A 23,329-nucleotide genomic window follows, 5' to 3' on the forward strand; every position below is an offset into this window, starting at 1 on the left:
GGGAGCGGGGGCTTTGCGCAAATCCCACCTTCTCTCCAGCAGCCTGCTCCCTGCCTGCTTCATTTGGCATTTTTCTCCCCTAATAGGGATTGTTTTTTTCCCAGAAATCCCCCCCAAATTTGTTATCTGTCAGCACTGCCAGGCTGGCGTTGGGAGGTGCTGGTGCTGTGCAGCACCAGGGGCAGGGACCCCCAAATCCCGAACAATTGTGATGTACTGTGCGGCTTGGGCAAAGTGCATTTGTTGCCTTGGAAACAAATAGCAGCAGTGAACAACTCAATGAAATTTATGGAATCAACTTCAATAAATCTTGATGATAAACGTGCAAAAACACAGCCAGTTTGATGAAGACCTCCAGTATGCAGATGTGAAGGATGGTGGGAAGTTAGAGAAGTGCTTCGGCGCCGATTTTGGGCTGCCACGGCCCCTGTTCCTATAACATGGGCTTTTTTTGTTGTTTCTGAGGAAGCTGTCTGCTGCTTTTCATAGATATGGCATTTAATTTTAATTTCCAGGGTATATTTTCGTTTAATTGGCATGCTGGATGATTACAGTGGGTTGTTTTGTCTTTTGCAAAGCCTGATTCATATCGAACTCGGGATAAAAATAAAATTGAGAGCTGTGGCAATCCAAGGGAGCACAGAGGGCCACGTCGCCCGCCTCCAAGAAGGGTGCAAAATTTCACAAATTAATTAAAGCAGTTATGTAGGACATCTCCCTAATTCCTTGTATCAGCCTGTGAGTGTTAGAGATGGGGACAGGTCAGGGATTTTGTCATTACAGCCAAGCTCTGTGGCAGATTTTGCTCGCACGTGGAAATCTCTCTATTTACCTGTGCATAGAGACAGGGTGGGTTTATTGCATTTCAGCCAGTGATATTTTCTAAAACTGATATTTTTCCTCCCTGGTTTGACCTGTGGATCGATGAGGGTTCAGGAATATCAGTGGGGTTTGTCTGGAAATGATGCTGTAAAACTTTAACACAGCCCTTAATGCAATGAGATGTTTTCCCATTAGTTCCCTCGCCTCTTCTCCTTACAGGGCCTTATTTTCACTATTTTCTGCCAGGTTAGGAAGCACTGGGCATATTTATTTCTTCCTTTGGTGGTGTGCAAAATCCCAGTTTTGCCCTTCAGCAGCTGAAGGGGCTGCATGAGGTCACAGCCTCCCTCCATCCACTCTGTTGCAGCTGCAAACCCAAGCCTGCCCCCATGGACAGGGCTGTCAGAGAATCCCAGAATGGATTGGTTAAAAGGGACCTTAAAGATCATCCAGTGTCACTCCTATGGGGCAGGGACAGCTCCCACTGTCTCAGGCTGCTCCAATCCCAGTGTCCTGGCCTTGGACATTTCCAGGGATCCAGGGGCAGCCACAGCTGCTCTGGGAATTCCATCCCAGCCCTCCCCACCCTCCCAGGGAACAATTCCTTCCCAATATCCCATCCATCCCTGCCCTCTGGCAGTGGGAACCCATTCCCTGAGTCCTGTCCCTTGTCCCCAGTCCCTCTCCAGCTCTCCTGGAGCCCCTTTAGGCACTGGAAGGTGTTGTAGGGACATTTTAACTCTTTTCCCCACCCTGCTCATCAGGTGCTTTGCTTTTGATGAATATTGGAGCTCTGGTGGCTGGCCTGGTCATCTCTTAATTTGGCCCTCCCGTTTTCTTCTCTTAGACCATCTTTTCTTACTCCTGGAATGAGATTGTTTCAGAACATAAAGACTTCATGTTAGCGCTGTCCTTGGACTATCAGTGAGTGAAAAAATCCCAGCAAGGATCCTGCTCCTGCTCCTGCCCTGGCACTGTTGTTTCAGATGCAACCACCTTAATTTGTTACTTGGATCTACCCAGATTCCCAGCCAAGCCCTGGTGTTGCTCAGTGTCTTCCAGCCCACCAAGTCAGTGCTTCCCCATGTCAGCCCTAATATGTTGTGTGGATTAGGAAAATCCCTGTGGGTGATGAGGATCACCCCAGGTCTTGTACCAGAGCTTGGGCTGCAGCTCTGCAGAACTTGGGGCTTGCCCAGAGCTCACAGCGATGGATTTTAATTTATTTAATGCTATTAAATAAATTAAAATTTATTTCTTTTGTATTCCTCACCTTGGCTGGGATGAAAATCTGAGTTTCCCTTATATTCCCTCAGGTGTGGAGGGCTGGAAACCCCAAGGGCTTCTCCAGAAACTCTGGGCACGTGGGATGGTTGCTGAGCTCTGCTCTGATGTTTACAGACCACCAGAGCTCTTCCCATTAACATACAACTGTATAAGGCAGCTTGAACTCCATTAGGAGCTAAATTTAGTGACTCACTAACTCCTTTTTGATATGTTTTTATAATTTCATTGTATTATGACACTTGGTTTTAAATTTGCATGAGTAAATGAGCCTCTTACTAAGTCAGGTAAAAAGATTTTTCACTTATCTACCATGAAATAAGACATTTAAAAAACAGTGAGAGGAGAAAGCAACGTATCCTTGACATATTTAGTTTACATTTTTCCAACTGTGCTGACTGAACATTTCTAACCATTAATGATCCAATAAAGCTGTTTGTACCGCTTTAACAGGCTAAATAATTTCACATTAAGAATACATTTTGTAATTAATTTAGTATTTTGTGGGGGAACCCTATTTTTGGAAAATACAAATTTACATTTAATTGCACTCACAATCTGACTTGGAAGATGCAGCAAGTGAAAACTGGCCTTTTATGGTTCACCTCCAAATGGGAAAGTCCATGGAGGCAGTTAACAGCAGTGAACAACTTTAATTGGGATTTCCATGACTTGTTCAATGATTTCCTGCAGGGTTCCTTAAAAATACCCCCTGGGAAGTGAAGCTCCTGCAGCTGGTGAAAGATGAGACCACACACCTTCATCCCTGGGGTTCCACCAGCTTCTGATCCGCTGACATGGATTTGTGGGTTGGTTTTTTCAAGTGTTTCTGAACTTTCATTCAGGACAACCTTGGCAAGACCTGAACAACTTCGGGATTTGCACTTCAAAAGTATTTTGCCTCTCATTTCCTGTTGGAGAAGAGACCACCCAAGGCCCTGCTGCCAGTGGGATTTGGGGGATGTGTGTGGGGAGCATCCCTTTGTTTTGTTCAGGTGATGAGCAGCAAGGAAATGGCTCTGGGGATCCTTTGGTGCTGACCTGGGCTCTGGTGATGATCTCACTGGGAGGTGAAAGTTCCTCTGTTAATTATCCAACTTTTTGACTCTTTCCATCTCTCTGGACACCACCAGCTTTAATTTTTTTTTGTGTGTTACTGATATTTTTTCTTCTCTTCCCCCCCTGTTTCATTAACAGTGACAGATGCTTTTAATTAAAAAGAAAAGACAAAACAAAATCCCGAGTAAAACAAAAAGAGAATATTCTAATTTGGCATGACATTATGAGGCAGGATGGCTCCTGGCATCCAAGGTATGGAAAAGGTCATCTTCCACAGCTCCAGCCTTTTGCAACTGTGGAATTAAGTTCAAACTCAGGCTGGTTTTGAAGTCTTAAGTCTCTCCAGGGATTCCTTTCATAACATCTTCGAACTGGATAACACTACAGTAAATGAAATACACTGCACTGGATTAAAGGGTTATTTCCCCTGTGTATCGAGCTGACACAGAATCCCAACCCTCAGGTTGCCTCCGAGTTGTCTCTATCTGCTGATCCCCTCCCTGCTTTACATAACAGCTCAGAGTTTTTGCAGGGAAAGTTTTGCCGTTACTTATTCGGCTTTGGCGCGTGCAGAACGATTTTATGCAGCGAGAAGCCAAAATAAAGCAGCTAAACAGGAAGGAATTTAATGGGCATCAAAACGTAGGGAAGCAATGCAGGGAAGAGCAGAGCTGCCTCTCCAGGTCTGTAATTTGTACTGAAGCACAGAGTGTGGCTGTGCCACTCACAGGTTCAGCACAGAGCCCGCAGGAGCAGCGGGGCTGAGAGATGCTGCCGTGCTCTGAGCCGGCTCTTCCAGCAGCTGCAGTTTGTTAGGGGTGGTTTGCAGTGTGTTTTCTTGTAGAACAAGTGTTCCTTTTGACTTTGAACTTGGTGCAGCTTGTGCCGGTTTTGTTGAGGGATGGGGCACCCAAACCTCTGCCATCTGCTGAGCTCCAGAGCGCAGGGGAAAAGCAGTGCACTGAAATCTTGGCTCCTCCAGCTCTGTTGGGCAGTGCCCTGTGCCACGCTGGCCTCTTGATGCTGGGGAAGGTGTTTATTCTAAGCTTGACATGGCAAATCACAGTGGGCGTCCACTGAACCCACTCTGAGCTGCACAAATGCTCTTGGTCCTTTGTTTCCCCCACCAAACACTGATTAAAGACCTGTCCAAAATCATGGGGAGCCTGTGAAACACAAAATCTCCAATAACATTTAGGCAAGGAAAAGGGAGAGAACTGTTTCTTCTCCATCCCTGGCTCCTCCCATTTTATTTATTTTATTTTATTTAGTCCAAGGTTGGCTGGGTCAGATGGAGAACAGGAAGTGTGTTATGAAGTGTTTATTTAAGATAAAATGGGTCCTCCATATGCTTGATCCATGTGGGTGAGGCAGAAACAGGGCACTGTGTCCCCGTGTACCTCTGGATCCCGTTCTTTGTTGGATCTCTTCTCCCACACCTCTGGATGTGCTTACGGGTACCTCTGGAATAACCACTGCTCCTCTCAACCCACCCCAAAGCCTCTCCTAGGAGCTGGAGGATCCAGCTGCTCTTCACAAGGATGGGGAGATGCTCCTGATAATTCTGACATGTTTTGTCCCCATGAACTTTTGGGATGAGGTGTTGGGACCTGGTGCTCTGTGGAGGGTGCTCAGCAGGATTTGTCCCTGCTGAAGGGTTTCTGCTGGTGAGATGACCCCACAAGGCATCAGGTTGCTCTGTTTCCAAGTGCTGTTCACATATAAACACCCATATCCATTAAAAAGATGGGAAATGATACTTTGGGGATTCTGTCCACGAATAATTAAAATCAACAATTTTTTTAGATTTCCCTCTTACTGAACAATCTGGGAGCAGAAGCAAGAGCAGGGAATTGCATGTTCTGGGTAGCTGGAGGTCCCCTCATGCTCCCACAGCCTCCAAGAGGGTTGCTGGCTTTCCAGGAGGTCTCAAATCTCCCTGGAAAAGCTGGGACATACTGAAAATACACTCCAAGCTTTTAGCACTTCCTCCAGATTATTTCTTCAAGTATTTAAAAATATATTTTATAGCACTAAAATAAATGTTAATGAGTCTGCATGGCTTGGGGCTAACAATAGTATTTCTATTTCCATCCAGCAGCCTGGCAGGGCATTTGGCTGTGGAAGAGCTGGATGTGGAGACCTGGCTGTTCCTTTCTGACTTGGTCCTTGATGTCTTGAACAGTTCTATTCTCTTGTGCTTTACTTTCCCTGTTTTGCTAAATAGCAATGAAAAAGCTTCCTTGCTTTGTTCAGGCACCTGGGATTTATCAAAGGCCTCTGGGCAAGTGTTAAATGCTGAGCTGGGTATAAAAAGCGTTATTTAGTGTTATGTTTATACCTCTTCAATGTTAGCATGTATTTTTATATACTCCTTGTGGTGACCTTTGTGTTTTTCCAACCAAGCAGACAATCTCCTTGACTTGGGGGGTTGGTTTTTTCCACTGCCTGCCGTAGCATCTTCGCGGTGATTTTGTAAATCCACTTTATTTTGGGGGTGTTTTCAGTGTTTGGGCTGGGCCTCGTGGTGCTGTTGCATGCAGAGGATGGGAGAGTTGCTATGAGGAAAATACAATGGAAGTCAATTCCTCTCATTCCTCACCTCCCTTGTGTCCCTCACCTACAACCAAACTGCATTTTAAGGATGCCAGGCTGCCATGTTGGTGGGCAGTGATCCGGGGGGGTACCCCAAACCTTCAGGAGCCTGCAGAGGTGCAGGGCAGGGGCTGGTGTTGGGAGTAAATGGGATGGCAGGAATTCAACCCTGGCACGGTGTCAAAGGCAGCGAGCCCTGCTCGGAGCAGCTGCGTTCCCCGGGACTGCGGGAAGCCAAATGGTTTGTTTGTCTGTTTACATGGATCTGTGGGGCTGTGTAGGGGAAAACCACTTAGCAGAAATTCTGCTATTAAAGCAGATGGTGGGAGATTAATCTGGTTTTTTAGGGGGGTACTTGCTGCTACGATGACCACGTTATTAATTCCTTCCCGTGCTAGGAGTCCTTCCATCATTCCAGGGGACAGGGGAATTGTGTTTCCCGAAGCTCTCAGCTCCTTCCTCGTTTCCTCACAGCCTGATGTGGTATTTTGGGAAGCAGAGGAGCGTTTTGTCAGGGCTGTTGTTGCAGTTTCTCCAGCCGTGCTCCTTCCATGCTGTGCTGTGCTCCAGCCCTTTGCAGCGCTCCCATGGCAGTTCCAGCTGCCTCCTGGCCCTCCTGCAGACCAGCAGCAGCCCCTTTGCTGCTGCTCAAACACTGGTTGTTAGCCTAGATTCCCTTTATTTCCCTTCCATTTTAGAAATTGCTCTTTTTTCCCCCCTGCCGTATCACTGACAGCCGCATTCTCCTTGACAGTTGTGATATTTGTATGTGTGCATAAAAACAGTAGGAAGCATTTATGTAGGTGTCACTAATTTAATTTAATATAATCTGATCTGTACGTATAGGGGAGGACTGCTCTGCACTGAGAATGCTTCTCTTTATTTTACAGTCTCCATCGTCATCAAATACAACTCCTGTCATTCTCCTCTTCCATTCACCTACCCAAAGACCAAATCTGGAAATAGTAACCAAAAGAGAAGCCCACGTCACGCACAGAGCAGGGAAAGGTTGAAATAATTGAAGGGTAAGTGATGTATTTTTTTTTTTCCACTCTTATTCTGTGTGTAAAGCTACAATAGGAAGTGCAAGGCTGTGTAAAGAAGCTGTTAAGCACACACACAGCTGCTCTGTGTGCAAAGTGGAAGAAATTAAATGAAATGCTGCTTTGCTGATCAAAGAAAGGTGAGAAGGTGCCCGGGAGGGGCAGTTTGGAGTGTTGGTGCTGGTTCTGCTGGCCCTGGATCTGTGTCTGCTCCTGCCTGGGTGGAAGCAGAGGCTCTGCTGGTGTGAAGGAGCTTCCCAGCTGGGAGGGAGCTGGGATATCGGAGTCTCCCACTGCTGAAGAGCTCTTGTGTCATTTCCTTCTCTCTTCCCCACTTCCAACCCCTGTGTGTGTGGGGCAGGATGTTTTGCCTTGCTCCTGCTCTCTGCAGCCCCTCAGCTCCAGGAGCTTTTCCTGGAGAGCAACCTGGCGGTGCCTGCGCCGGGATTTTCCGAAGGGAAGCGTTGATGGGGGCTGGAGGAGGCACAAACTGACTGGCAGAGAGGAGGCCTCTCCCTGGAAATGTTTGCCTTCAGGCTTTCCTTTTGCTGCGAGGGTGGCGAATGAGATAGGAAGGAGGAGATAGAAAATCAGCTTTTGTGAAATTCAGAAGCCTGGCTGAAGCATTAGTGAGCTCCAAATGGTGGGGAGTTCGTTTTCCCACCCCATTCCCAGCTCTGTGCTTGCATACATTGTATTTGCACACATGTCCTCGTGTAGATGGACAGGATACGCCCTCGCTTGTGTTTGAGAACTTCTCTTTAAACATCTGGGTTTTCTGGTTTATTGCTGTTGTGGGTTCGTTGCTTTGGTTTTTTTTACTCCTGCAATGTTTGTTCATGTAAAATTCATATCTGGGAAGGGCATCTTAAATCCCTGCTTCTGAGTCAAAAAGGGAAAGTATGGAAGTGAAAAGAGAGATTGTATCGTTTAAGAAATATGATTCATGAATTAATCCTCGTCTGCTCCACCATCTGTGGCGTGTGTTCCAACACAGAAATCCTGGGTTATATCTCTTTAAAAAGCTTCCTTCTTGCTGACTGCCTGAGTTTGCTGCAGCTCTAACGGGGAATTTGCTTCTTTTTGGGGAGAGGGTGGTGGGATTTGTTCCCAGCCTGGGTGGGTTGCCCCAGCCCGTGTCCAAGCTGTAGGTCACTGAGGAGGCTGCAGAGCTCTGTGTTTTGGGAGGTGCCAGCTCTCTGTGAAATGCCATGAGCCTGATGTGCAGGCAAGCCTGTGCATGGCTGTTTTTGCCACATGGGAAATTGTGGCTGGATCTCTGGAGCGAGAGATGGGCAGTGAAGGCAGGAGGTGCAGGAACCTGTCGAGATCCTTCTGAAAAGGAAGTGACTTTTCGGAAACGGGCTGGAGCTCCAGAAAAGAAAGCACTGAGGTGGTTCCCATCCTCTGTGTCCTGGTGATGTTTTTGTGATTTCTTTGTAGATAGAGAGAGAGAGGAGGTTTTCCATCTTGGTCCCAAAAAGAAGCTGCCATGCTTTGTGCTTCCAGGAGAAATGGGGGATGAAGGAGCACTGGGACTTTTGGGGGTGACCTTTTTCTGATTTGATTCTTTGAATTGTTTCCCAGATTTTTTTGCAGGGAACAACTCTCATTTTTAAACATGTTTCTCAGGTTCCTCTTCCTGAAGCAGGTCAGACCCAGGACAGGTGAGGTCTTTTCATCCTTCCTGACAGAGTCCCTGAGCAGGACATTTTCCAAACTGCATCCACCATCAATGCCTTTTTCTCTGGTTGTGGGATTTCTCCCATTACTTTTCTCCCATGCCTCATGTGAGATGCTGGTAGAAGCTGGAGTGTTTTCCCCTTGTTCTGGAGGGGGATCAGAGCTGCTGGAGGTGGTGGATGTTGAGTGGCCTCAGCTCGTGGCTCAGTGATGCTCCCACGTGGCCACAGCCCCTCCTGTGCCAGGGCCACTGATGTGAGCACAGCCCTGCCTGGCTCTGCTGGGCTGATGGATGGAGGTGGTCCAGGAGCTGAGTCCCAGGGTGAAATACTGCAGGTTTATTGCCTTCCCATTCATCCTCTTTTCACGCCTTTCTGCCTCCCTGACTCATTGCCATCCAGCCTTTCCTTGCAGTTCCTGTTTGCTCTGGGAACACCCACTGGACAAGGCTGGAGCAAAGCTCTGATGCTTCCCATTGCTTTGGGAGTTTCTTTTTTAATTGGACATGTAAAGCCAGCATGGGAAAGGAAAACGCCTTTTTTCAGGAGCAGCAATAAAGTGTTAGCATGAAGGAGGATGTGGGGGATGCTCTGTCCTGCAGCCACATGCTGAGCCCATAGAGGCTTTTCCATGGTCCCTAAGAAATGTTTCCCCATTCCCTCCATTATCACAAATCCCTCCTGCCCACTCAGCAGGGGATGTGCACGTGCTTTGTGACACAAAAAATTAACTCCACAAGCACCCAGAATCCCAGCACTACCATAAATAGCTGTGTCTGAAGGGAACAGGGTGTCAGCAGTGGTTCAGCAAATTTTCAACCCAAACTGGAATTAGGCTGAAATACAAACCAGGGAATGGCTGGAGCTGGGCCAGGGCAGGGTTAGGTTGGAGATCAGGAAAGTTTCTTCCCCCAGAAGGTGCTGGGCACTGCCCAGGCTCCCCAGGGAGTGGTCCCAAAGCTGCCAGAGCTCCAGGAGGACTGGGAGACTGCTCCAGAGGACAGGATGGGATTGTGTCCTATACAAGGCCAGGAGTTGGATTCAGTGATTTTGTTAATCCCTTCCAGCTCAGGATATTCCATGTTTCTGATATTCCTGCACCCCTGCATGGTAAATGCTGGTGGGAATACAGGCCAGAGGGGCTCCTGGCTCTCTGTCCATCTCACCCACACAGACACACTTGGACAGTCACAGGTTTTGCCAGTAACTTGCTCATTCCTCGTGTGCCTTTACAACATTATGCAATTTTCTGTATATTTCTTAACTGCCTGAATCATTTTGTTTGGTTAAAGCAGAGAGCAAAGGGGGCTCTCCTGCAGACCTCCACCCCTGTCAGGTGTGTGCTGGTCCCTCCTGTGCCAGCTGATGCTGATAATCAGTTTTCCAAAGTCTCCATAAAACAAGGGTTATGGATTTTGTGCCTGGAGAATGTCCTGTGTTTACCTGCTTGGCCAGTGTTGGCATTTTGTGAAATACTTTCAGCCCCCACAGGAGCTTTGCTGGTAAAAAAAAAAACAAACCACCAAACCAACAAGAGGTAAAACAAATTCTATCAGAAATGGGAAACAGAAGCAGTCTGGCAGATTCCATGAACCACAGGTTTTACTTTTTGATTTAAGCTTTGATTAAAATCAGCAGCTTTTACTTAAAATTTTTTTTAAATGACATATTTGTGCTCACCTTCATTCACCACAGTGCTGGTGACAGAGACTCCCAAGCAAGGATGTGACTTTCCTCCGAGGTTTCTTGTGGACAGAGAAAGGAGAAGCATTGCTTCCCCATCAATTTTTTTAGGACCCCAGTGAAACAGCTGCTTGTTTCTCCTAAACAATTATGCCAAGACGGAAATTGGCTGGTGTCTGTATGGACTTTTTGGATGGGGAAAATTAAGCAGTAATAGCTGGAAAAATAATATGGGCTATGAGATAATAGATGCCTGAGGGACAAAATTAAGCAGTATTTTACAACGAAGGAAGAGGGTTTGGCAATAAATAGTTTGCCTTTGACTTCCTTTTGTTTGCCAGAGGACTGATGTTGTTTGGGAGAGGTTGTCCTGGGCTGTGTTTTCCAAGCAGATGTAGGGAAATAGTGAAGGTATGGAGGATTTTCAGTCCCTCCCAGCAAGGCTGGTGCCAGAATGGGGTGCAGCTCGCCCTGCCAGCACTGCCTTGTGTGTTGGATGTGACAGGGATGTGACTCTGGAGCTGCTGTGGGAAATCCCACCCTTGCAGGGGGATGTTTGGAACAAAATAGCAAAGTTTGCCAAACAAAATGGGAACAGGATTGGGTTTAAATGCCATAGGGAGCTCAGGAAGGGGTGGTGTGTTCAGCACCCCAGCAGGGTTTGAGTGGAGGTGATTGCCACTCTCCCTGTGTGCTGTGCTGTGCACAAGCCCCTTCCCAATAATGCCACGACAGTGGGACTTGGTTTTATTCCCTATCTCCATAATGTGCTTTTCCATAACAGCTCCATGAGCACCTGGTCATTTGGAAATGCTGTTTTCTCCATTTCAGGTCCCTCATGCCACTGTCCCCTTCCATGTGAGCACAGGGAATGTGCCAGGGTGGGCTGGGAAAACATTCCTGGTGCCAGAGGGAACATCTGGGGAGTGCAGGACTCTCCCTGCTCCAGGGGCACCATCGTGGGCAGGGCTTGTTCCTCCTCACTTTGCATGAAATAAAAGCGAACAAACAGAGCTGCAGCCCCTAATCCCACCTTCCCAGGGATGGATTTGGGTGCAGCAGGTTGAGATACGAGGCCTTTAGCCCAGGCCAGCTGCTGAGAGCTTTTAATTTCCCAGACCTCAGGGAAAGCCTCCCTGCCAGGTGGGGGGATTTTCTCAGAGTGGATGGGTCTCAGGAGGGTTCAGCTGTCCCCAGGAGCTGAGTTGGGAATGCTCAGCACCTCTGCAAACGAGGCCAAACTGTCTGGTGCATCCAGAGTGGAATCATTAAGTCTCTGTGCATTAAGGCTCTGGTTTTATTCATGGAGTGTAATGTGATTCATTTGCCCTTTTGCTCTCGTGGTGAGAAGGCCGTCATCTCGTATGCATCGCTGGCTGCAGGCACAGCTCTGCTTAGTTATTATTTTTAGGGGTTTTGGCTGGGAGGGAACATTTTCATCATGGGCAGGGTGGCTGGAGAGCTGAGTGGTCACAAATCCAATGCTCTGGTGGGGAGCACTGAGCTGAGCTCAGCTCTCCTTCTCCAAACCTCCCAGGGAGGATCCTTGCTCCTGTGCCAGGGCAGTGCTGGAGCCCCTGCACCTCATCCAGTGTTTGAATTTTTTGGGTGGCTAAGCTTAGGCCATAATTTTGTAAAGAAGTTACTGCAAAAGATTGTAAATTAGTTAATTGTTCTTGTTCTTTAGCTGCTAACAAAATATTATTCATGTAATGATAATAATAACAATTAGGATTTTTTTTTTTCCACTGGAGTTAAGGCTTGTGCTACAAACTACTAACAAATAATAGGTGAGTTTTTCATGCCTTGGGGAAGGAATTTTTACTGCTGCTTTTGTGTTGGCTGGGGACATGCTGGGGGAACAGCATCCTTGGATGTCCCAGTACCACCCAGTCCCAGTGTGATACGCAGGGCAAGAGCAAAGGATACAAAAGGATGGACAAAATGCTTTTTTTTTTAATATTAGCCTGGGAAACATCAATTAAGCTGCTAATTCCTAAAGAATATTAATGAGTAAACCAATTGGAGTAACAGTGGGACAGGCCCAGAGTGCTTCAGCTCTGCCTGCTGGATCTCCACCTGCAAAGCAAGTCAGAAATTCCCTCCCAGCCCTGACTGTGGTGGCCAGCCCTTTTTAATCACAAAGCCCTGCACTCTGTCCTGCTGGCAGGTTCCAAGTGGTCACCCAGTGACCATCTCAAAGTCCTCAGGTGACCCTGGGTTTCTGATGCTGCAGGGTCACAGCACTTGTGAAAATCAGTGAGATTTTAGAAGCAGAGGGCAGGAGGAGGAGAGTTAGCTCCGTGTGTGTCTTTTCTTGTTTTGCCTTGTCCTCTTCTTCCTTGTTTTTTCATCTCCCCCTGTACACTTCAGAGCCCAAATCCATGCTGGAAGGACCCACAGAAAACAACATCTGAGGCACAGGAAGGGGGGAAGGCAGTGCTTAAATTGATGATTTTCTTACACTTTGTCGATGGGGAGGCATAAAGGAGGGTCAGGTGTGGATAAAGATAAGGGGATGGGGTTTTTCATAAGGGCTGAGAGCCAGGAGCAGTTTGGGAAGGAGAGGTTTTTAGCCTCCCAACGATTTGGGAAGACAAAAGAGGTGGAAGCAGGGAGGCAACAACGCCGACCTTCTCCGCTCTTTGTTTGCAAGAAATGCACAAATCGCTGCTGATATTGCTGAGTGCTTTCCTGCTGCTTTGTGGCTTGATTTGGAGCTGCAGCCCTTCAGAGCCTGGTTCCTGACTTCCAAAAAGAAAAACAAACCCCAAACAACCAAACAGATCCTGGCTGACAGAATTGTAATCCTTCCTTCTGTGGTGCCCGCCGGGAGAACCGGGACACCAACACCTTCCCCTTGCATCAGCCTTAGCTCCTGGGTGGGTTTGGTACAGATTAATGTCTTTTGGAGACTTCTAGAAAGGTCAGAAAGGGAAAAGAAGCTCTAACAGCAGTGCAGCAACCAGCTGGCTGCGTTGGGTTTCATTTTACTGCCATAGTAACACCAGGAGGCTCGGTGTCAGTGCCCCCCTCTTTTTGTCAAGAGACAAGCCCATAAGAAGGTATTTTCTTCCTGAAGAATTTCTCTGAGGCAGTAATGGGCTTTTTGGAAGGTTTGGTCCTCGTACCCAGAGATGTAAGGTGGGTGATTTACAAGGCACTGTGCAAATGCCAAATTGTTAGGCAGAACTGCTGCTGATTTAGAAGGCAGTTAAGGCTCTGAATGTGCCAAGTGCCAGTAGAGTGTTTCTACAGATGGAATAACTGGAAATATTGGAGAGATTCCAAAGGTTTAATCAAATTCAACCAGGTTTTTTTCCCCCTTTTTCTTCTTTTTTTTTTTTTTTTTAACTGCAGAATTCTCTGAGGAGTGCGGGTTGAAATAGTAGATTATTCCACTGCCTTTAGTACCGCGGGGGAGATTTTTCCAGATGAACATAAAGCAAACACACAAGACTTTGAAGCAAACACATAAGTGGGTCTGTAAACGAGGGCTGGAGCAGCAGTGCCCTGCAATACTGGACCAGAGTAGGGAACATCTCAGATATCCTGGCAGGAGGCTCCTTGGAAGCAGAAGGATGGGTTTGCAGTCCCACAGCACAAAGGGAAGTGGCAGCCACAGTGTCCCTGGTCCAGTTCTGCTGGACCCAGGCAGGTTTTGGTGGCATTCTGGGCATCCTCTCCGAGCTCACAGTGCAGTGCTGGGACATGCATATGTTTCTGCACAGATGCCCACCTTCCTCTAGTCTTGTTGACAGCCTTTCCAAGGCTTCTTATTTAGCCAGACCATATGTGCTTGGGCATGGAGATAGTGGGATGTGGAAAGAGCAGCGCATTATCCTTGGGCTGCAAACACCATCAGGAGCAATTCCCAGCAAATTTTGCCGGCACACAGATCCAGAGCTGCTGATCCTGCATGGCAGGGCACACGGAGCCATCAGAGGCAATTCCTCCCCTCATTTGTCAAAACCAGGGGCCAGAAAGCCACTTCCCTTTGTTCTACCCCCAAACCAGCTCTCACCATCCTCTCCTTGGATATTGATCCAGAGCAGGGGTGCAGCCCACCAGGCAGAGGGGGAATGTGTCTCCAGGTGAAGCTTTGCTGCTGAGCACCAAGCTGGGGAAGGGTTGGAAATTCTTCTGTGGATTTTCCCTTGTTGGTACAGAAATGAAGAGCCCATGGCCATTTCTGGCAGCAGGGTTTTGTTTGGAGGTGAGGTGACAGGGCCAGGGTGTGGCTGTGAGAGTGGTTGTCCCAGGAGCAATGCTGGGACAGCACTGGAGCTTTTACCGTGCTGGGTGGGGCTTTTTCAACAGGATTTTTGGGTTTTGCAGACGGCCTGATTGGATCTATTAATTGTTGTTTATTTATTCTTGTAAGAGGAGAAGTTTCCTGCTTTTCCTGGAGTGTTTGGAATAATAACTCCAATAACTGGAGCTATTGATCCTGGAGTTGGGGACTGTCCCTCCGAGGCGCTGCCGTACTCCCAGCACAGACCCCGTGTGGCTCTGAGCTGTGTTTCTCATGGAATAAATTGCTCCAAAGCCATTAGCCTCAATGCCACAGTCAGCTGCTCCTGCTTTCCTGCCCCCACCTCCACCCTGCCATTGATCCAGCCTGCTCCCTGTTTGCTGCAGTCAGGGCTGCCTCTGCTGCTGCGCACAAATTGCCTTAAAATTGAATTGGTTAAAAGCATTTCATAAACATTCCCTCCCTTCCTGATCCTGGCCACTGCGCCAGCCAGAGCTGGAGCTTTCATGTCATTTTACCTGGCCAAGAGGTGGGGCAAGATTTTAATTTTATGCATGTGTTTGTGTGGGGTTTTTGTTCTTTTTTTTTTTAAAGTCAGTGTAAAAATTAAAGCTGATGTGGTTATAGGAACCAGATCCCTGAAGAAGCTGTTGTCTGTCTATGGATCTGTATCCTGCTCAAAGGATGTCCTGGTGTGCCTCAGCTCCTCTTGGCTTTGCAGGGATTAGAATTCACTCTGTGCCATGTGCCACCACCATCCCCTCTGAGATGACAGCTCCAGTGCTTGTGCTGCTGTGCTGGGGAGTGCTCCAGCAGCTCGGAGACAGCAGGATCTGTTTTCCTGCTGATGTGGCTGTGGTCTGACCAGAGGCAGCTGGGAGATGTGGAGCTGTGGTATTTTGGGGATGTTTAACTGGGGTACAGCAGGTCCATAGCAGGATGGTGGTGATGCCCAGGATTTTGGAGCACATCCCTCCAAAGCTGCTGGGGATTGCAGGGAGGAGGTGAGCCCGTGTAGATGCCTCTGCCAGAAGCACTCTGAGCCATTGACACAGGAACTCTGTATCAGACACATCCAGATGCAGCTCTGCTGATGCTAAAAAGATTTTTGTAAGGACTGTGAGAAGAAGACTTGGAAATAAGAAATAGTTTTGCAGGTAGTTTTAAGTGTCAGCCCGAAAAGGTGTGTTTGAACAAAAGGTGGCCCAGTGCTCCTCCCAGCAGCTGGTGATGTTCCATTGTTCCTCAGTCACCATCCAAACTCCAAACTCTTCACTCCAGATACTCTCACAAGAGCCCTTCTGCAGCAGTGTTTATCTTGAGTGCTGCTATATCAGGATCCATCCATCTTGTCATAAGATCATCTGCAGCCAGCCGAAGCTCTAAGGGTGGAGAAGGGACACGAAGCAGAGCTCTCTGTTCTTCTGGGCCTGCTCTTTGGTGCTGCAGAGTCTGGACTTGCTTGGATCTTCCTTGTGGGGTGACCCATCCCAAAGCAGCCCCAACGTGATCATCTGTCTCCAGGAGGTGACAGGACCCAGCTAAGCCTCAGTCCTCTTAGCCACTTTGTAAATCCTTGTGGAAATCTGCCTGAATTCTGTTTTCTCCTAGGAGCCCTCCTTCCTGCCCTTGCCCAGGGGCTCTTTGTCCTGCAATCTCTGCCTCTGGAACACTCCTTGCAGGAATATCCTGGCTGGGCCTTCCCAACACTTGCAAGGTTCCTTTGTGTTACACCAAAAGCAGTTTGAACAAACTCCTGCAGGAATATTTTCTGTGCCTACAGATCCTCCCTGAGCTCTTCTCTAACATCTTGTTGCAGGAGGTGGTGGTGTGAAAGGACAGCAGACACATCTGGCATGGTGAACCTCACTGTGCCCTCACCCTGCGCCCTCTGCCTGCTGTCACTCCTCCACCCTTGTCTCGTGGTGACAAACATGGTGCTGCTGCCTGCAGTCCATTTTTCTGTGTCATGACATCTGTACAGGCTTCTTCCTTGGGTGTTTCACATATAATAACGATAATATGAAATTAGTGTGGGTAATGGCTGGCACAAAGCAGCTGTGGCTGCCCCTGGGTCCCTGGAAGTGCCCAAGGCCAGGTTGGACAGAGCTTGGAGCACCCTGGGATAGTGGAAAGTGTCCCTGCCCATAGCAGGGGATGGACTAAGATGTTCTTTAAGGTCCCTGCCAACCCAAGCAATTCTGGGTGTCTTATTGACAGCCCTGAAGCTCACCTGGAGAACCCGACACCAGTGGTGCAAATTTATTTGCACATTTTATTTCAGCCAGGGCCACCTTCAAGTGCAGACAGCAATTTCAGCTTCTGCTTAGGTGTTGTCATTCGTGTTGTCCTGTCAGGCAGGAGGTGGCTGTGCTGCTGATGCCTGTGTCAGGCTCAAACCAGGCTCAGCAATAAACCTTCTGTCAGGAAATCCTTGGTTTGCTCCTGCTCTGGGGCCAGACTGGAGCTGGAGGTGAAGTGCTGCTGCTGACATGTTGTGGTGCCAGCCCTTCTCATCCTCAAACTCTTCCTTTACATCTCTTTTGAAATGTTAATACCCCTGGAGCCTGATTCCACCCCAAAATGAGATTATAAACCAGAATCTTCCCTTCTGGGACAAGTGCCCCAAAGAACAATGTTTTGATGCTCTCTCTCAGATTTTCCTGTTTTTTTCAGATGGAACAGAACATTTATTTCCAAGGAAATAGAGAAAACATGAACTTTCTCTCCCACTCAGTAGTGATTTTGTTGCTCAGTTCCTGGTGGTTGTTCCCCTGCCTTGGAGGTGACAGGGAGGCCCTGGGATGTCCCTGGAGCCATCACCCCTGGGACCTGCTTCTGCTCTTCCCTCCTTCCCACCAGTGCTCATCCTGTGGCTATTGGACAGGCAAGGAATTCAATATTCTGGAAGTTGGGAAGTTTGACTGTCCTTGGTCTAATTAGTTCCTTAAGCACAGGGGAGCTCAGATCACAGTTCAAATGGCTGTAATTTGAGTGAGCTTGAGACAATAGGAGAGGATTAAGTAGCAAAATTGTGTCTATTACTTTGGCCAAAAAAAAGAAAAAAACTATTCAATTTGAGTAGAATACATAATTTTCCGAGCATGAGGGTTAGGTATTAATGTGGGCTTGGCAGAGTTCATCATTTGTAAGGCTGCACTGAGAGCTCCTCACGTGCTGAGATCTGAGATCAAGGCTGAAAGTCGAGCACAACTTTCTGGAAATTCTCCTCCGAACAAATAATTGGCCTCAACAAAGAGGTGACTGGGGAAGATTTAATTGCTTATTTTTGCAGGAGGTCCTCCTAAATGGTCTTCTGGCCTTAAATCCTGTGGATATCTCTAAAATTTTGGAGGTGGCTTTTCTCAGAGAGGGGCCCTGCAAGTGTTTGCCTCCCTTTTCCAGGCTAAGAGCTTCCCTGAAGGGGATCCATCTCCAGGGGTCCCTCCCCTCCAAAGGGTGTGGTAGAAATACAACAGCCCAAACACCCTGGGGATTCAAAATAATGCAACCTGGAGTGCAAGCCTTTGCTTTTCCCTCTCTGTGTCTTGGCAGCAGATGTTGGAATCCAGGTGTTTTGCAGGCAGAGGCTGCAGCAGCATGTGCTGCATCCCTGGGAGTCCTAAGTGGTGTTTTCATGCTTTTAGTGGCATTGTGCAAGGCATGGCTGAGGGACAAAATCATTCTTTGTCTATCTAGGATGGGTAAATGGTGTATTTTATCTTTCTTTTTTTTTTTTTTTTTTTTTTTTTTTTTAAATAATGTGTGCCTGCATCTGTTCCGATAGGGGAAAAACAATGCTAATTGGAACATTTGAAGGGGTTTGGAATGAATGAGAACAAACATTAGCAGGCTGAGAAATTTAAAGGGAATTTAGTCAAAATATCTGAGTTTAAGGACTTCCAGGAGTGGTTTTGTTTGGCTTAGACTTGAGCATGGTGAGAATAAAAGGCCTTTGATGGCTGATTTCTGCATTAGCTGAACTCGCAGGGCAGTGTGAGAGCTTGAGCTGGATCATGGAATTATTTTGGTTGGAAAATGATCTTTGGTTAAGATCTTTGAGTCCAGCTGTTCCTCCAGCACTGCCAAGGCCACCTCTGACCCCATGTCCCCAAGAGCCACGTCCACATGGCTTTAAATCCCTCTAGGGATGGGGACTCCACCACTGCACTGCCAGGGCTGGACAAACCCTTTGAGGGAAGAAATTTTCCCTATTATCCAACCTAAACCTCCCCTGGCACACCTGGAGAGCAGGGATCTCCTGCTACTCCTTTTATTTTCCTGTGAAGAGCTTTCTTGCTGTCTCATCCATACCTGTGAGGGGTTCCTAAGGTCCAGATCCTTCCCATGCCAGCCATGATTCCAGGGACCATTAAATAGGGATAATTTTTGCTGCACTGGGGAATGCAGCTGGGGTTGCATTTTCTGCATGGTTAAAGAGATTCCTGCACAGGCTTTAGGACTTATAAAGCTTTTGACTGAGAATTTGCTGTGCAGGGCAGAGGGACACAGACACCATAATGCTGCCTCCATCTCCTTTGAAGTCTGGGCAGAGGTCATGTTTACTGGTGTTGTTTTTGTTTTTGTTTTTTGGCTTATTTCTCCATGTCTGCCCTTTTTTTTTCTCCTCTAACCTGAAGGCTTGTGCTTCTTTAGTTCTCCTGCTGACCACCTTTGAATCAACCAGAGAACTATGCATTGGTTTCACCAGCATTTCATTTATTCCTCCCATGTTGGCTTCTTTGCCTGAAGCCTCTCAGTAGGCAAGGGGTTAAACAGCATCCTTATGGTTCTTCCAGTTACCCCATCAGGACTGTTTAAAAATTAGCTTCTCCCCACTTACTGCACTATAATTAGGATACAGGAGTTGTGGGGAATGATTTCACAAAGTGACTTGGTGTACTCGCCCGTGCACCCCAGGGAGCCAGGCAATTATGCATACATAATTCCACTCTTTGAATATTTTCTCTTTCTCTGCATAATTTCTCTCTATTCATCTTTCCAGTGTCCTTCTGAGATAAACTTAGAAGTCTCAGCTTTCAGAATTTAAAAAAAGCTCCTGTGCCTGCATGTGCACTATTTGCATTTGAGCCAGCAGCCGTTCTTGGGTGGGGAGAGGAGGGCATGGAGCCCAGGGAAGGAAGCAGGAGAAGCCCTCCAGTGCTTCTGGGGAAGGATCAGAGAGAGGCTGGGAACCACAGAATAGAATCATGGAATTGTTCAGGGTGGAAAAGCCCCTCTCAGAACGAATCCAGCCACTCCCTCAGCGCTGCCAAGGCCACCACTGAGCCGTGTCCCCAAGTGCCACATCCCCGTGGCTTTAAATCCCTCCAGGGATGGGGACTCCTCCCTGCCCTGGGCAGCTGTGCCAGGGCTGGACAAACCCTTTGGGCAAAGAAATTTCTCCTAAAATCCAATATAAACCTCAACAAAAGGTGGAGTGTGCTCTGAGTAACCCAGTCTAGTGAAAGATGCCCCTGGGTTGGGTTGGGATGATTTTTAGGAGGTTCCCTCCAGGGATATTTTGGAGGGGCCCCTTTCAGGGATGTGTTTTGGTTCTCATGCCCTGTGTGTGCTGTTCTCAGGGAATTCACTGCAGCCTGGCAGGGAAGCACAAGTGACTGCAGCATCTTTCCCCTGCTCCAGTCAGTTTATCTCCATAAACTTGCTGTTGACATGATGCAATTTCTCCTGGTTGCAGTGTAGCTGTAGAGCAGCGAAGTTGTGATAAAAGACAACTTGTTGAAGGGATTCTTTGTCATCCTCACGATTCATCTACAATTCCTTTTTTTTCCCCTGGCCAGGAGTGTGGTGGTGCTTTGCAATTATCCCTGCATTTGATGCCTGTTCCTTCTTTTTTCCCCCTGTGCTCTTTCTTCCTGATTCAAGTTCCCCATTCATTCTCTCTTCCTTTTAGCTTCTTCTCCCTTTTCTTTATTTTATCCACCACCTTCTCAAGGCACTGTAGCTGTAAGTGCTTTGCTGTGGTCTGAGGAAAAGCTCCTGTTCTACTTCCCAAAGAAAGCTCATTGTGCAGTGCCATGAAAAACGGTTTAAACAACACAAGGGAATAAAGGCACCACATTTCTCTGAAAGTTTTTCTTTTCTTTTCCTTTTTTTATTTTTTATTTTTTTTAAGGAATAATGCATAAGCTGCTAGGAAAGGGCAGAAATGTCTCCTGCTTCTCTCTGGTCGTGTCTGTCAGGCTGTGAAATTCTAAGGAAACCTGTGTTGTACATGGGACCTTGAAAGCTGGACACCCCACCTCCAAAGCTTTGCTGTTCTCAGTATTATCCTCATAAGCCTCACAAAAAAAATCCTCAGATTGTTCCCAAACAGCCCAGAATCAAAGCTTACAAGGCAGTAGTGTAATTACTTGCTTTCTTTTTTGGTGCCAGTTTATTGCCATCTTATGTAAGACACTCCAGCACGTTCAAAGGGGCTTTTTAGCAGTGAGAGCTCAGTGATTCCACTCTCAGCAGAGTTACTGGGGGCTGCCTGGGCTGGCTTTGGATCCTGGCTCCAGTTCTGTGAGCAGGCAGAGGCCTGGACGAGCCAGAGCCATCCCTGCTGGATCCCCCCCAGCCCCTGGTACACACTGGACCCATCTGCAGCACCTCACCCCTGGGTACCTCCATCCCTTCCTGGCCAAAAAGGCTTTGAGGCACCATTTCCAATTTTTTTAGTTATTTAGTCAGTTATGTGCACAGGGCTTTTAAAATTAAAATGATTTAAATTATATTCTACATATATTTATTTATTTTATATTTTATATAGAGTACACACTGTATATCTATTATATATTTATTTATATTATGTATTTAGAAGTCACATAAAATTAATGACACCTTAAGGAAATTAATGGGGTAATTATTATGATGACTGTTATTATTGCCTTATCATCATCATCCCTATTCTTCTCCCTCCCCATCACTGTCATTCTCAGCACCATTCCTGGTGTTTCCCTGTTGGCAGAACCTGAGTGGTGAGGGGTGATCCCTGTCTGCCTTAGGCTCAGGAGTGCAGGTCCAGGCAGTGCTCCCTCCTGGTTCAGCATCAGGATCTTTATCCACTGGGGTTGCTCCAGTGAGCCTTGTCCTTTGCCCAGCACATTGAGGGAATTTTTAGGGGAAATTTTGTCAGCTCTTCCCATCTCTGCTCAGCATGGCCACTGTGGCATCACACTGTTTAAATAAAAATAAATTCAGTTCTCTTTTCACCACTGATGGATGTGGACAGTGAATATCCACCAGTCCCACTTCCAAGTTTGGGTACTTTTCCAGTGATTTCTTTCCCACTCTGAGGGAACTGGGAAAGGGGCTCAGCCTGGAGAAAAAGAGGCTCAAGGGAGACCTCATTGCTCTGCACAACTCCTGGCAGGGGCAGCTGGGCTCTGCTCCCAGGGAATGGGGACAGGAGGAGAGGAAACGGCCTCAAGTTGTGCCAGGGGAGGTTTAGATGGGATATTAAGGAAAATTTCTTCATGGAAAAGGCAGTGGTGGAATTGTTGTCCCTGAAGGGATGTTAAAGCTGTGTAGATGTGGCACTTGGGGACATGGGGTAGTGGTGGCCTTGGCAGTGCTGTGGGAATAGTTGGCTCAAAAATCTTAGAGGGCTTGTCCTTCCTAAGTGACTCCATGATCATCTGATTGTATGGCTTCAAAAAGGATGCAAATTTGGTGCAGCTTAAACACAGGCGAGGGAAGTCCAAACAAAATAACTCTTTAATTGAAGCTAATAAAGAGGAAATGTTTATTTTGCTCATATCTGTGTTGTGATTTTCTTAAGCCTGAAGCTGCACCTAAATCCACTTGTGTTTCCATGTGAACATTTATTCCTATTTCTGTTTGTGCTCTGCTTCCCCAAAACACAGGCAGGGTGCAAGGGTAGGAATGTTCCTGCCTAGCAAAGCCACTTTTGTGGAGTGAAATGCAAATGTTGTTTTGTTTCCAGTAGTGTTGCAGCCAGTGGTGATTATTTTAGTAATAACACCCAGAAGGAAAGTCACCCTTGGTCTGTATGGTGTGCAAGTGTCAGCTTTAGAGACAGCAGTAGAAAATATTTTGGGAAGTTTTGGAGAGTTTGTGGCTTGGTAGGGAGGAAGTCCAAGGTGGATTTGTCAGGCATCTCTGTCACCAGCCCATGGAGCAGGTGACAGACACTGCCCAGGACCCACAGAGTTGTTGTTATGATCTAAACTACCTAGAGATACCATGAGCTGAATTTCTGTGATTTCTTCTGTTTTTCATCATGGATTGTCCAGCAGGACTCTGGGAATGCCTTTGTGGAGCTGAGACAGGCTCATCCTGGTGAAAAACAGTTTTAGAAAAACAAGCCCAAGCAGCTGAAGTTGGGACTTGTGATCCCAGGTTTGGAGACCCTGGAGAAGAAGGGTTGAGGGGGGTTGAGAGGGGAAGCCCCACCTTTGGCAGAGGAGGTGTTGGGGACACGGGGACCGTGTCCAGGCTGGTGACACATGTGTGGCTCACGTACTCGAGCTCCTCTGGCCAGGCTTGCCCAGAATTGCCAATCTGGACTCCATGGAGTACTTTGGAAGCTGCATCTTGGCAAGCAAGGGCTGGTGACAGATGCTCACTCTTTGTTTTTCCCGGGATAAATACGGTCAGGCTTTTGGAGGTTGTTATTATTAGCATCGGCGTTCCAGGCTTTTCAGGACAAAGTGCCTCTGCCATGACTCCTCTCCTCTGGACAAGAAAGACATGGAGGGGAAAGGAACAGAGCTGGGGAAGGGGCTGGAGCACCAGGAGGGGCTGAGGGAGCTGGGGAAGGGGCTCAGCCTGGAGAAAAGGAGGCTCAGGGGGGACCTTGTGGCTCTGCACAACTCCCTGACAGGAGGGGACAGCCGGGGGGATTTGAGATCTGCTCAGGGAACAGGGGCAGGAGG

General features: G+C 47.6%; 1 protein-coding gene across 4 annotated transcripts in view; it reads left to right on the plus strand.

Moving 5' to 3' along the window:
- NEXMIF (neurite extension and migration factor) overlaps positions 1-23,329 on the plus strand; it is a 154,730-nt gene that overhangs the window by 99,237 nt on the left and 32,164 nt on the right. For all 4 annotated transcript variants that reach the window (XM_033072499.2, XM_033072498.2, XM_033072500.2 and 1 more), the window contains exon 2: positions 6,651-6,785. The gene's annotated coding sequence lies outside the window, so the exon portion shown is untranslated. The remainder of the gene's footprint in view (positions 1-6,650; positions 6,786-23,329) is intronic.

This window comes from Catharus ustulatus, chromosome 14 (genome assembly GCF_009819885.2).
Source record: "Catharus ustulatus isolate bCatUst1 chromosome 14, bCatUst1.pri.v2, whole genome shotgun sequence".
In the NCBI taxonomy this organism is placed as follows: Eukaryota; Metazoa; Chordata; class Aves; order Passeriformes; family Turdidae; genus Catharus; species Catharus ustulatus.